The sequence below is a fragment of the Crinia signifera genome, chromosome 7, assembly GCF_055691185.1.
Source record: "Crinia signifera chromosome 7, ASM5569118v1, whole genome shotgun sequence".
NCBI lineage: Eukaryota > Metazoa > Chordata > Amphibia > Anura > Myobatrachidae > Crinia > Crinia signifera.
Window position 1 is genome coordinate 16,062,838 of NC_139223.1, and position 15,858 is coordinate 16,078,695.

Here is a 15,858-nt window from a genome sequence, read left to right on the forward strand (position 1 = left end):
CTTGCCCACATAAGTGTGTCTAGTGCCGACGCCATGAGACCCAGAATTCTTAAGCAGTCTCCTGATCGCACTACTCTTTTTACCAGTAGACCCAGAACATCCTTTTTTATTCGGTCTCTTCTCTCTTGCGTCAGTCATTGACATTGTTTTTGTGTTCATCAACACTCCGAGGTATTTTGCCACTGTGGTTGGCTTTAACTGGCTCTTCTTTGTATTTATGAGCCATCCGTGCTGTCTTAAATACTCTAGGACTCTTTCTGTATGTAAATGTGTTCGCTCTTCTGATCGTGTCATGATCAATAGGTTGTCCAAGTACGGCCATACAGAAATTCCGTCTCGTCTGAGGTTGGCTATAAGATCAATGAGAACCTTTGTGAACGTCCTTGGGGACGTGGACAGCCCGAACGGCAGAGCCGTAAATTGGTAAGTAACTTTTCTTAAGCGAAACCTTCAGTACTTTTGATGTTCTGGATAAATTGGAATGTGCAAGTATGCGTCTTTTAGATCGATTGTTGTGAGAAAAGAATTCTTCTTGATATCCGACAGGATTGATCGCATCGATTCCATTTTGAACCTTTGTACCTGCACATACGAGTTCAGGACCATATTGAACTTTAGAAGGCTGAACACGCCTGTGGCTTTCTTTACAACGAAAAATCTGGAGTGCCATCCTTGGTCCTCTTGTTCTTTTGGCACCACAATAACTACTCATTCAGTCATCATTGTTCTCAGGCTGTCTATTAAGGCCTCTCGTTCTTGTCGGCATTTTGGAATTGGCGACTCCTCCAGCCAATTCCCTGGTGGTTTTATAAATTCTATTTTGTAACCGGAGTAATCAACTTCTCTGACCCACTTGTCCTCTGTAGACTGAAGCCAGACTTGCCGAAATCTTAAAAGTCTGCACCCAACTGTTTCCCTGGCGTCATTGGGACATATCGAAAGGCAAATCTACCTTCTTTGCCTCTCTGACTCCGAAAGGAACTCCTGTTCCCAACCATGGCTTTCTATAGCCTCTGCCAGGCCTATATGTTCTTACTTCTTTAAACTCTGAGGATTGGTAACGCTGTGGCCGGTTATATTAGTTCTTGGCTGCTTTGTCTTGTGGTAGCCACAGACTTACCTCCTGAAATTTTTTAGATAATGTCACTGAGTTTACTACCAAATAAGTATTCTCCCTGGAAAGGAAGAGAGACTAACTTATTTTTTGACTGAATCCGCAGCCCACGGTTTAAGCCAAAGCGCTCTTCGGGTCACAGCTGTACTGTCATTGGTTCTTGCAGCTAATCGGACCACTTCCAGTGAAGCATCGCAAACTAACTCCACAGCCACCTGCATGTTCTGTACTATTTGTAACAGCTTGGACCTTTTGACGCCATCCAAAAGAACTGATTCAAGATCTTGGCACCATGATCTTTTTTTTTTTTTTATTAGTTTATTTGTACAAAGGACAACAAGAAACAAGACATAGTACACCACTTACAGCTTATCACACTTAATACATACAAATCTTCAAGTAGAGGGATAACATGTTATTTCCAATTTTGACCTCATCTTATAACCTCGTCTAAAAGAAAAATGAAATAATAAACACACACACGGACAACTTAACGAAAAAAAAAAAAATGCCCAATACTGGTCACATCTATTGCCTAGCGTGGAACCCATCCCGGGCCCGCGCGAACCAAGACTACACTATATGCTGACATTTAGATAATAGAATTCTAGTTTCCAATATTAACCAACATGGGTTCGTGAAAAATCGTTCATGCCAAACTAATCTACTAGGGTTCTATGAAGAGGTTAGCAAAAACCTCGATAATGGAAATGCTGTAGATGTGATTTTCCTAGATTTCGCTAAAGCATTTGATACTGTCCCACACAAGAGATTGATTAATAAAATGGAGAACCTAGGATTGGGTGAAAATATCTGCAGATGGGTAGGGAATTGGCTATGTAATAGAGAACAAAGAGTGGTTGTGAATGGTGCCGTATCAGATATGATACCGGTACTAAGTGGAGTGCCCCAGGGCTCGGTTTTGGGGCCCATTTTGTTTAACATTTTTATTAACGATATTGGGATAGGGTTACTCAGCAATGTATCCATCTTTGCGGACGATACAAAACTTAGCAAAGTCATCAAATCACCAGAAGATGTCACCATGCTTCAAAATGATCTTGCAATTCTAGATGAGTGGGCTAAAAAATGGAAGATGAGGTTCAATGTAGATAAATGTAAGGTTATGCACCTTGGGAGACACAACCAGTGTGCAAGTTACAACCTTAGCGGAGAGGAACTGGGGAATTCCATACTTGAAAAGGATCTAGGAGTCCAAATAGACAGCAATCTAGGATGTAGTGCCCATTGTAATGTAGCTACAAAAAAGGCCAACAAAATTCTGGCATGTATTAAGAGGGGAATGGAAACTAGGGACTCAAGGGTAATTATGCCACTATATAAAGCATTGGTGAGACCTCACCTAGAGTATGGAGTACAGTTCTGGGCCCCACACTATAAAAAGGACATCATAGAATTAGAAAAAGTCCAAAGGCGAGCAACAAAGCTTATTAGGGGAATGGAGAATTTAAGCTACGGGGAGAGATTAAGCAATTTGGGACTATTTACATTAGAAAAGAGACGTTTAAGGGGGGACATGCTCAACATGTACAAGTATATCAAGGGCCAATATAAGGAACTGTCACACACCCTCTTTTCTACTAGAAAGGAATCTAGGACACGAGGGCATGAGTATAGATTAGATGAAAAAAGATTTCATTCAGCTAGTAGAAAGAATTTCTTTACGGTCAGAACAGTCAAACTCTGGAACTCTCTTCCCAGAGAGGTGGTAATGGCTGGCTCATTAAATGCGTTCAAGGCAAAGTTGGACAAACATTTACTGGAGAAAAACATCCATGGGTACAAATAAGAAATATAATTTGTCTGTAAAATACCAGAACCTACCAAATCAGCAATGGATATCTATACCAGGTTGAACTAGATGGACGCAAGTCTTTTTTCAGCCTTACCTACTATGTAACTATGTAATACTGGATAGCCCTAGTTGTTTACCTCTACTGTACCCATGTTAACTGTAAATAGCTTGTTCGTCAATGCAGTGGAGAAATAACAACAAGTTCGTTTATATAATATTTCACTTCTATATTCCCTTAATATTTTATTTATAATTAATTCCATTTGTGGTTATTCCAAAATAATAAATACCTTTCTTATCCCCTCCCTCCCGTAGTTCTTATATTATTAAAGTGCTTAGTGCCTGCAAATTCATATTACCTTCTAATAAAGTGCTAAGTGAACAATCTAAGGTAGCGTTAGTCGGCTCTCCATTTATTCCAAATCTTATTAAATTGTGATATCGTGTGCCCTTGAATGTGAATATATTTCTCGTGTGATACCGTGTAATCCACCAATGTTCTCCACCCCTCTAAATCTGGGCCATTTTTGGCCAACCAAGTCCTTGCTATTAGTACCTTAGCCAAGGCACATAAGTTATATACTAGCTGGGCATCTGCCGCGTCTATTCTCCCATTACCCTTTGTGCCTAATAAACAGCCCTTTGGTGTAAGAATTGATTCATCTATCCCCATACCCGTTATTACTTGTTTAACCTCCTGCCAAAATTTCTGCACTACGTGGCATTGCCATAACAAATGAAAAAAAGTTCCGGGAGCTCTGTTACATTTGGGGCAAAGCTCTGATGTTCTTGCTTTGTACTTTACCAAGTTTCCCATTGTTAAATATGATCTGTGCAGCAGAAATAACTGAATCTGCTGCACCCTAATCGAGTTGGTGGCCCTAGGGACCATCGACAATGCCAGGTCCCACTCGTCTATAGGGATCTTCCCAAGATCATCCTCCCATTTCTTTTTTTACCTCCAAATCTTCTCCATTTTTAACGTTTGATAACGGTTTGTATATTTTGGACATTTTCCCTTTATTCCCTATCAACAGCCTTTTTATAGGAGAGGTTACAAATCTGGGGGGAACCCCCTTAAACGGTGTATTTAATGCGTTCTTTAATTGAAGGTACCTAAAGATGTATGATTGAGGCAGCCTAAACTCTAATTGTAACTGACCGAATGATTTCAATTCCCCTGCCACGTATACCTGACTTAACAACTTAATCCCATAGGGTTCCCATACCTTGGAGATCTGTAGTTCTTTTAGTTCCTTAAGTCTCTTGACATCATTCAATGGTTGCTCTGTCTCCCATGCTTGAAAGTCCATCAGTCTATTAGTTTTATTCCATACTTTTATCGCTTGCACCACTATCGGGGGGTCCTGTTTTAACACATAGCCTTTTATCAACCTTTGTAATGGGGAACTGTGAGTTTCCCCTTGCCTGACCAGAGCTCTTATACTGTCGTTACAGATTGTCTCATCTAGCCATTCTTTTAACGTTCTTAACTGGCTGGCATAATAACATAACCTAAAGTCTGGCAGCGACAGTCCACCCTCTGCCCTGTCCCGCATCAATGATTTCAATTTTACTTTTGGTCTCACCCTGTTCCAGATAAATGACGACAGTAGGCTATTAATTTTTCTAAAATATGAATCTGGTACATAACAGGGCGAGTGCTGTAGCACATAAATGAATTTGGGAAGTATGGACATTTTAATCAAATTTACCCTGCCCGTTACCGACAGTGGCAGCTTCTGCCATTGTTTTATCTTGGTATTTAAATGTGCTACCATTGGCTCTAAATTCAAATTTCTAAACTCTTTAGTCTCTCGGGAAATCCATATCCCCAGATATTTGATTTTCTCTACCCATTGCAGAGGGCAGGTGTTTAGGGGGAATGCACCTGTCTTAGATGTTACAGGGAAGAAGCTTGATTTCTCCCAATTGATCCTGAACCCGGAGTAATCCCCGAATTCCTCAATTACTTTTAAAACAATAGGTGCTGCTTTTAACCCATCAGCCAGGAAAATCAACAAATCATCAGCATACAGGGCTACTTTCTCCATTCTCCTGCCAACTTTAAAACCTTGTATTTCTACATGATCACGTATTATGCAGGCTAGTGGTTCTATGGCCAGTGCGAATAAACTAGGGGATAAAGGACAGCCTTGCCTGGTTCCCAGAGACAAGGGAAAAGGTTGAGAAATGTCCCCATTTATTGCAATCCTTGCATTTGGGGCTGCATACATCAGTTGGACCCATTTAATAAATTTCGGTCCTATACCAAGAAATTTCATTACCTCCCAAAGATACTCCCACTCGATGGCGTCAAAAGCCTTTATCGCATCGAGTGAGACTATCGCCGGGAATTCCTCCCTTCTTTCTAATTGCATATTCCTAAAGACGCGCTGCAGATTGGTCACAGTTGACTTACCTGGCATAAAGCCAGTCTGGTCAGCATGAATGACTTCCCCTATACACTTATTTAATCTTATTGCAAGGATTTTGGCCAGTATTTTAGCTTCCATGGAGATTAGCGAAATTGGCCTGTATGACTCCATACGTATGGGATCTTTATCCGCTTTTAGTATTACGATAATTTTTGCTTCCATCATAGATCTAGGCACTTCATTCATTTCAAAACTACAATTTAGAGTATCCAGTAGCATGGGAGCAAGAGAATCCACATATTTTTTGTATACACTTCTCCTGGTATGCCATCTAATCCAGGTGATTTGCCATTCGGAAGTGACTTGATTACATCTGCTATTTCCTGCAGTGTTATGGGGGCATCTAGTTCTTCCCTACTATCCACTGAGAGACCTGGTAGTTTTATTTTCGCTAACCACCTGGTATATATGTTATATATCCCAAAAAAATAATCCCTAAAGGCCTCCACTATCTTGTGGTTTGTCAGTGCTAACTCTCCTGCATTGTCAAGTACTTTAGCAATGGTAACGGAGGGTTTGTCTGATTGTGTGATAAATGAGAGAAGTTTACCAGATTTATCTGCGCTAGCATAATTGGTGAATGATCTTTTTTTTTTTTATAAGTCTCATATTTTCTTCTTTAGCCCCCTCAACCCATTTTTTTTGTGCATGTAACCATTCCTCCTTGTTTTTATCTGAGTCCTCCTGAATATATGCTTTTTCCCTTTCTAGACATTCTTGTTCTAATTTTAACACTTTCCTTTTACTCTGGTTCTTAATATCCATAACCCCTTTCTTTAGTATTCCTGATATATGCTTTTAACGTGTCCCATACTATTATTGTGGGGGCTGATCCAATATTTAAATTCCAGAACTCCACCCACTTATCTCCCAATACCACTGATTCATCCACTTTTTCCAGCCAAAACGGGTCAAACCTCCAGAATGAATTTTCCCTAATTTGTGTGTTACTAAACTCTAATATAACCGGCGAGTGGTCTGATACGCCCCTAACTTTATATTCCACATTCATTACTCTGGGTAGGAAACCCTTTGATAACAGCATCAAATCAATCCTAGAAAAGGATATGAGGCTGAAAAACAAGAAAATTGTTTCCCATCAGGGTTCCTTTCCCTCCACCCATCAACCCACCCCAAATTCTCAATAAATTTATCAAATCCCTTATTCCCCTTCTTCAATCCTGCCTGAGATCTGCTCCATCTATCCAACTCTGTATTCAAAATATTATTAAAATCACCAGTACAAATCACAGGTCGGTCAGGCGAGGCAGATATGAACGTAACTAAATCCATCAAAACATCATATGAAAATGGGGGCGGGATATATATTGCCATCAGATATAATTGGGTAGAATAGATGACACCGTCCATAAAGATGTACCGGCCATACTTATCCACCTTCACTTTTTCACAGACAAAAGGAAGAGATCTCTTAATTAAAATGGATATTCCTCTTGAATTAGAGGTAAAGGGTGCGTGGAATAACTGGCCCACCCAACTTTAATTTATCCCCGTCTAAGTGAGTTTCAATTAAACAGGTAATTTCAGCATCATAATGTCGCACTTGTTTCATTATCAAAGATCTCTTGATTTTATCATTGATGCCCCTAATGTTCCAGGATAGTATTTTTACCATTCTGTATCAATCCTTCCATAACACATCATCCTGAAACATTCGGGCCTTATAGTAAGGTGAATCCAGAAACACATTTCTATGTATATGGAGATACCAATCCTGTGTCTTGTCTAACATCAAGTCATTTAACCAACGTAGCAACATCTCATATAGGTTTATCAAAACTGGGCATTTAACGCATAAACATATAGCAAGCGAACCATAGTCCATCATCCCGAAACATTCGGGCCATAAAAAAAGAACGGGGAAAAAATCAGGCAAGTTCAGAAACACGTTTCTATATATATGGCCATACCAATCCTGTATCTCATCTAACATCGGATCGTTTAACCATCGTAGCAGCGTCTCATATAGTTTTATCGAAACTGGGCATTTGACACAAAAACATATAACAACACATACAGTTTCTACCCCTCCCCCCTCCCTGTACGCCCCCCACTGGCATACCTGTCCCCTCCCATCTTCTACCACTACCCCCTCTTCTTACTCAGGGGCTTACTACTATAGGGCCACCAAAACACGGGGAGCCCCCTGGCATCAATTATTACTTTAAACATTTAAGTCATTATCAGCAAGCTGCCGATTTCCTGGTATCCATTTATCAACCCATCTGGCTGCTTCATTAGAGGAGTGAAAGAATACTGTCTCTGTGCCAGACATTACTCTCAGCTTGGCCGGATACAGCATTGAATACATGATTCCTTTTTCACGCATCCTTTTTATAACTTCCCGGTATTTGGCTCTTTCCTTTTGAATATCTAGGGCATAATCTGGAAACGCCGAGATTTTCGCCTCGCTATACATTACGGTGCCCTTCTGCCGGGCCAAACGAATAATATTGTCCCGATCTTGAAAGTTCAACATTTTTATAATGATTGCCTGTGGGGGAGCCCCTGGTGGTGGAGGTTTGGATGGGACTCTGTGACCTTTCAATGGCAAACAGTTTTGTAAAGGCATCTGCCCCAAATTCTTCCTTCAGCCATTCCGCCATGAATTTTATAGTGTCAGTGCCCTCAACCCTTTCGGGAAAGCCAATAAACCTCACATTGTTCCTCCTCTGCCTCCCCTCCATGTCCACCATTTTTTGTTTTATTTCACCAATTTGACCATTGACTGAGTCTAGTTTTTTAACCAGATTGTTGTTAACATCCTCCAGCTTAGATATCCTCTTTTCAGTCTCTGTAACCCGTTCTTTTACCCCTTTCAGCTCCTGCCTAATTAGGCTGACATCGGACTGTAGATCCGTTATCTTTTCCATAAGGCGGTTTTCGCTGCCCTGTATAGCCTCCAATATCTGCTGCAGTGTGTTATCTGCTGGGCTCAGTGGGTTACTGCTTTTAACTGGTGTAGTCACCGGGGTATCGACTGGGGACTGTGCTTTAGAGGGAGTTTGTACTTTAGAGTTGGCCTGGGAACGGGCATATTTTTCCAATTTGGCAGCTGCCGCGGCATTCCCTGTCTTCCCCATTTAGAGAAGCAGAAAGAGCAAAGTACCTTAGAATCCAATGCCGACGGGGCCACAAGATCGCCCAGGCTTGCTCGCTTGTCCTGGAGGAAGTCCCACTGCTGCACCAGTGTATTAGCACCTTCTGCCTGACTGCCGATATCTTTGCAGGGGCCGGCTCCTTTCACCTTCAATCTCTTCCGTTCGCCCGTTTCCCAGTAGTATGGGAGTTGCGGCTCTAGGGCGCCTCGCTGACACTGCTTACTCTGTCCACAACCTCCGTCTCCCTCACACCTTTCGCCGGGACAGACGCTTACTTTGTCTGTGCTCCGGCTATGCGTCTGGCAACAAACAGCTGCATGCGAACTCCGGCAGCCTCCCTAGTCAGCGCGTCTCACCGCGTCATCAACCTGCTGCCGTCCACCTCCTCAGTCACTCGAGGGGGGCTGCTCGCTCTCTCCTTCTCCTTAACGAGCCCACCGGAGACTCGCTAGTAAGTTATTTGTTACTTGTTTAAGAGCCACGATACCGGCATTTCCCAATAATCACCCCGTCATAGGAAGCTGATTCCCGGCCCAGGATACGGCTGTGCTCGCTCACACATTTAGCAGCATGATACCAGGGAGCTCACAAAACTTCCGCGCTGCCGTGGCCACGCCCGATCGGGGGCACCACAATCTTAAAACTCTAGATGTAACTGCAATCGCAGATGATGCCTTAATAGCAGACCCCGATGTTACGTGCTGTTTCCGTAAATATCAGATTCTTACCTGATAATATGTTTTCCTCTACTCCACCATGGCAGCCAACACCTGTGGGTTATCTCCCTTCTGGGTAGTACTTGGAAAGGAAAAAAGACAGACACTCGGCCCCTATATAAGGCTCCTCCTCCTTGGCCTCATTGTCTTTACTTCTCCAGCTTTAATATAAATTAACAGTTACTGCACAACAACAATCCAACAACACAGGGTCGGGAAATATGCTGCCATGGTGGAGTAGAGGAAAACATATTATCAGGTAAGAATCTGATATTTCCTCTACCTCCCCCATGGCAGCCAACACCTGTGGGAGGTACCCGAGCAGTACTTATCCGAGTGGGTTCCCCCAAATCATAACAACTGTACTTGCAATAACACACACACACACACAATACCTTAATAATAAATCTTTTTTTTTTTCTTTCACACCACACATATACAAACCACCGCTTGGATTATATTGCTGCACTCAGCACTTTTCGTCCAAACTTCGCATCCATGGAGGACATCACATCTATTCTGTAATGCCTAGTAAAGGTATGAGCCGATGCCCATCCTGCCGCTTTACACAAGTCTGTTATTGACGCCTCTCCTTTTTCTGCCCAAGATGTGGCTAGTGCCCTTGTTGAGTGCGCTTTTAATCCACTTGGTAACACCTGGTTGTTTAATTTGTATGCTTCTAGGATACAGCTTTTGATCCATGTGTCAGTTTTGAAGCACCAGATCCCTTCCTACATCCCTCTGTCAGGATGAATAAATTCTTTGTCTTCCTGAGTTCCTTTGTTCTCTCTACATACACTTTTAGAGCTCTCACCAGGTCTATCGTGTTTAATCTTCTTTCTTTCTCATTCACGGGATTTGCACAGAGGGACGGAAGTACTATCTCCTGATTTACATGAAAATTAGAAACTACTTTAGGTAAAAAAAGTTCAAGAAGGGCTCCTCCGCCCACAACGCCTGAATTTCAGAAACCCTTCTGGCCGAGGTTATTGCCACCAGGAAGGCTACTTTCCAGCTTAAGAATTTTAACGTAATATCTGTCAAGGGTTCAAAAGGTTTATCCATAAGAGCTTTTAGGACCAAATTTAGGTCCCATGGTGCTATAGGACTTTTAAAAGTTGGTCTCAATTTCTTCTCTGCCTGAATAAATCTTTTAACATACTTGTTTTCGGCTAGATCCTGGTCTAGCATAGCCACCAACGCTGAAATCTGTACTTTTATTGTGCTCAATGATAAACGTTTTTCTAAACCTCCTTGTAAAAATTCAAGGATTCCAGGAATTTATCCTGGTGATTGTTTATTTTCCACGCACCAAAAGCTATACTTCTTCCATACTTTATAATATGCTTTAGAGGTAGACTCCTTCCTCGCCTTCAGTAAAGTGCCAATCACTGAACCTGCAAACCCTTTCCTTCTTAAATTTCTGGCTTCAACAGCCACGCCGTCAAGTTCCATGACTCGGGCTGTGGACACTGAACTTTCCCCTGTATCAGCAAATCTGGTAACTGAGGGAGCTTCCACTGTTTGTCTATTGCCATCTGAAGTAACTTCGGGAACCAGGGCCCCCTTGGCCAATATGGGAGCACCACTATTACTACTGTTTTCTCCTTCTGCACTTTCCTCAGGAATCTTGGTATCATTGGAAAAGGCGGAAAAGCATATGCGAGTCCTACTGGCCAACTGCTGGTCAGGGCGTCTATTTGAGCCGCTTGTTGCTCCTTGAACCTTGAGAAGTATTTCGGGACTTTCCGGTTTTCTTTTGTAGCCATCAGGTCTACCTCTGGAAGTCCCCACATCTCCACTAGGGATTTGAAGACCACCTTGTTCAGTCCCCATTCTCCTGGTACACATGTGGTCCTGCTGAGCCCATCTGCCAACACATTCTCCTTCCCTGCCAGGAATATCGCCACCATGCTTTTTACATTGTTTTCGGCCCAAACTAACAGTTTCTCTGTTTCTTTCATCATATGCTGGCTCCTTGTGCCTCCTTGCCTGTTGATGTAGGCCACCACTGTACTGTTGTCTGAACGGATCACCGCTTCTTTGTCTTTTAGAACATGGTTGAAATGTTTGCAAGCTAGATATACTGCTCGCATTTCCCTTAGATTTGAGTGTGTTGACTGAAAATTGGTTGGCCACAGTCCTTGTGCTAGATGTTGACCACACGTCGCCCCCCAGCCTGTCTGGCTGGCATCCCTTGTTACTACAATTTGCTCTATCACCGCAAAAGATTTTCCGCTCTCCAATCGGTTCACATCCGACCACCATTTTAGGTCTTCTTTTGCTCTTCTTGACAGCACAATTCTTCGTGCTAGGTTTTTGCTGTCTCCATCCCATTGGGACAGGAAACAGTTCTGCATTTTCCTCATGTGGAATCTCGACCAGGGTATGGTCTCTAGTGCCGCCGACATCAGACCCAGAGCTTTCATACCCATTTCTGAGGACACCACCGATTTCTTTATCATCGATTTTAAGAAGCGCAATAGCTTCTGTTTCCTCTCCTCGGTTAATTTCACTTTCATTAACCTCGTGTCCAACGTCACTCCCAAATAATCTCTTTGGTTCGACGGGACTAACTTACTTTTTTGCAAATTTATAAGCCAACCATGGTCTGATAGGCATTCCAACACTTTCTGTGTATGCTCCACTGCCTGTTCTCTTGAGTTTGCTACGATTAGTATATCGTCTAGATAAGGCCACAACATTATTCCTGGTCTCCTCAGTACTGCTATTACTACCACCAGCATTTTGGTAAACGTTCTTGGGGAGGTTGCCAGTCCAAACGGAAGTGCTGTGAACTGATAACATATCCCGTTGAGGGAGAATCGAAGGAATTTTTGATGTCCTTGATAAATTGGCACATGAAGATAAGCATCTTTTAAATCGCTAGCTGTCATGAACATGTTCTGTCTTAAGTCTGGCAACATTGTTCTCACCGATTCCATTTTGAACGCTCTTATGTGAATGAAACGGTTTAACCTTCTCAGATCTAATATTGTTCTGAATCCGCCTGCTGCTTTTTTTACTACAAAAAAACGGGAGTACCAGCCTTCGCCTACTTGAGCTTCCTGCACCTTCACAACCACTTGTTGTATCATGACTTGGAGGCTTGATAGTAAAGCTTCTCTCTTCGCTTTGTCCTTGGGTACCGGGGATTCTGTAAAAAAAATTCCTGGCCTGTTTTTGAATTCTATCTTGTAATCTTCTCTTACAATTTCTCGGACCCATTTGTCCGACATAGAATCTTCCCAAACCTTTGTGAAGTAGAGTAGTCTGGCCCCCACAGTCTGTGGTCTGGCGTCATTGAGTATTCTGTTTTGAGAAAAATCTATTTTCTCTTCCTCTTTGGCCACGAAAATTTGATCTCGAAGACCAATTTCCTCTCCTGTATCCTCTGCCTGGGCAATAAGCCCTAGCATCCTTATAATCCTGCGGTTGATATTTAAACGGCTTATTATTTGGGCCTTTTTTAGTCGGTCTGTCTTGGGGCAACCAAACTGATTTTCCTCCCGGGGTTTTATGTTACTATCTCGTCTAGCTGTGCTCCAAATAAATAATCCTCTTGAAACGGCAGTGTCAACAGCTTATTTTTAGATTGTACGTCAGCTGCCCATGGTTTGAGCCAAAGGGCCCGCCTCACTACTGCTGCTGTGGCATTTGCCCTTGCTGCTAACCTCACGGAGTCCATAGATGCCCCGCAAAGAAATTCTATTGCCAATTGCATATTCTGCACACCTTTTATTATTTCTGATCTCTTAATACCGTCCAGTAAGTCGGCTTCCAACTGTTGACACCCCCCTCTGAGGACCCTTGCTGTTATAGCCATGGATGCTGCTGGCTTTAAGGCTGCTCCTGTAGTTAGGTGTTGTTTCCTCAAACCTAGCTCTAATTCTTCGCTCCATAGGATCCTTAAAGATGTTTGCATCCTCTAAAGGAAGTGTCGTCTTTTTTGAAATTCTAGCTATAGCTGCGTCCACCTTGGGCAGCTCTTCCCACGTCGAGACCTGGTCACTTTGGAATGGATACATTTTATTTATTTTTAAAGGTACCGAAACCTTTTTATCCGGATGCTTCCACTCCTCTGTAACCGCCTCTTTAAGGGACTGTGATAGTGGGAAAGTTTTGCCCTTTTTCTTTTTATCCTTGAACAGAAGATCTTGAGGTAAAACATCTTCCTGTTTATCCTCTATTTCCAAGGACTTATGTATTAACAATATGAGATTCTTTACCATATCTGGATTAAAATCCGAGTCTGATTTATCTGGTATCACCTCATCTTCATCCACCAAAGCTCCTGCCCCTAAGTCATCTGCTGAACCTGCAGAATCCTCACTCACTACAGATCGGCTTCTCTTGCCTGTAGCTTTTACCAAATCTTCCTTGGTTACAAAAGGTGTCAGCCAGGGCACTTCTGAGCATGTCCACTAGTCCCGTCATTTGGGCTAGAGGTATTTGAGGTGATTTACATTGCTTACAAACACTGCCAATATTATTATCCGGCAGATACTTCGTACACATCAAGCAATTAGCTAAGAGTAGTTTCTTGTGCTTTGCCTTAAATTCCCCTTTGTCCTAACTGGAGTCCGACCTGTACAAAACACACAGAGTGTTTAGCCAGTATTAGCAATACACTCATTTCATATCAGATATATGGCTTACCCAAAATTTTTTGCGACTGGCCGTTTTTCCTCCTCCATATTGCTTTAATCTCACTGTTTTTTTGCAGACTGTATATAGGGTATAGGCTTTCTGGGCGGATCAGCGTGCTTCCAGCAGCCGCACAGCGCGTCTCAGATCCGGCACTTCCGTGTAAGGCCACGTCATCCTTATGCGCCGCGCCCCCTATGACGCCCGTCCGGTTTCACGTGCTGATTAACCCGGACCAGGCGCGCACAGCTGTAAGCTCCTATGCCGCCTGAGGACGCCTCCGCGTATAGCCTACTCCTCTAGGAAGCGGCATGCAGCACCGGAGGCATTATAACCTCCGAAGGCCGGCATCACCTTCTCCATCCCGCCGGAGCGCTCTAGGCGTCGGCGGGATCAGTCCTCATTCCTGGGGTAAGCCAAAAAACCTTTCCTGCAGTTTTTCCTCCTGCTGTCTCCATGCACTACCCTGCTGGAAAGGAAAAAAAGACAATGAGGCCAAGGAGGAGGAGCCTTATATAGGGGCCGAGTGTCTTTTTTCCTTTCCAAGTACTACCCAGAAGGGAGATAACCCACAGGTGTTGGCTGCCATGGGGGAGGTAGAGGAAATTCATCTCCATCTTCCTATCCATGGAGTCTTTGAACACATCAGCATCCTCTAGCGGGAGAGTAGTCTTTCTAGAAATTCTTGCGATAGCCACATCCACTTTCAGTGCTACCTCCCATGCCTTCACTTGCTCTGCCTCAAACGGGTACATCTTTGTTACCCTTAAGGGGATTGTAACCTTTTTTTCTGGGTGATCCCATTCCTCCTCCACGACCTCTTTTAAGGTTTTAGACAGAGGGACCGTCTTAGGTCTTTTCTTCTCAGCCTTAAATAGTAAGTCTTGTAACTTGCCCTCTTCCTGAGGGTCCTCAATGTTAAGAGACTTATTAATTAGTGTTAACAAATTATTAAGCAGGTCAGGATAAAAAATCCAACTCCACTTTTTCTTGAAGGACTTCGCCTTCCTCAACTTCCTCCTCGGTCCCCAAGATTGGACCTTCCACAGAACCATCAGAATCTTCTGCTAACATCTCTCTAGGCCTTTTCAAAGACATTTTCGCTAGATCCTTTCCAGGGACGTTTTAAGCATGGACACAAGCTCTGATATTTGGGATGACCCCAACTGCTGGGATCCCGTGCACTTCTCGCATATTGATCCTGTATATTTCTCTGGCAAAACGATCACACAATGCACATTTTGCAGAGTGCAGCTTCTTATGCTTAGCCTTGGTCTCAGCCTTCTCCTTGCTTGTCTCAGACCTAGCAGAATATACACAGAAGCATAAGCATCCCCCATATCTATTTGTTACACACATTTAGTTCCTAGGCTTACCCTGACTTCGACAGCAGCTGCTTTGTCTCTTCCTCCATCTTAGCAGCCTCCAGCTACTCCACACAATACAGTTAATAGAAAAAAAAAATGCACAGTATAAGAAGAGCATAACACCAGTACCCCTGCTCACAGGGCTTTACCCTGTCTGCTTGTATCTGTTTTTGCTTCTTGCAGCGTCCATATGGAATAATTAGCAGTGTAAATATGTGCAGCATACAGAAGAATTCCGGCACCTGCGGCTACTTCATATGACATCAGACGCTGCACAATCGGCGCAACGCCCCATGGGTAGTGACACCAGACAGCCCTCACCTGGTTGGCCGGCTGTTAGCGCGTCAGATCCGGCGCCTATCCCCAGCGCCCGGAGATCACGTCAGACGCTGCGCGACATTTAGCTCCGGCGCCCAGCTGACCACATCAATGCTGCTAGACGCCGCGTCCCCCGGTCATGCCAAGCATCAACACGCCCGGACACAGTGGACTCAGGTACCACAGCACCCAAACTGGTCCCTAACTGCACTAGGCTGCGGGACCCTTCAGCAGCAGGACTCCCCACTACACTAGGTAGCTGGAGACCATAGGATAATCCGTTACCTAAACCCCTACTGCGCTAGGCAGCGGGGAAGGCT

At 43.5% G+C, this 15,858-nt stretch overlaps 1 protein-coding gene across 1 annotated transcript in view; it reads left to right on the top strand.

Annotated features, from left to right (window-relative positions):
- PAGR1 (PAXIP1 associated glutamate rich protein 1) overlaps nt 1-15,858 on the top strand; it is a 153,662-nt gene that overhangs the window by 121,127 nt on the left and 16,677 nt on the right. The gene's annotated exons all lie outside the window — the stretch shown is intronic.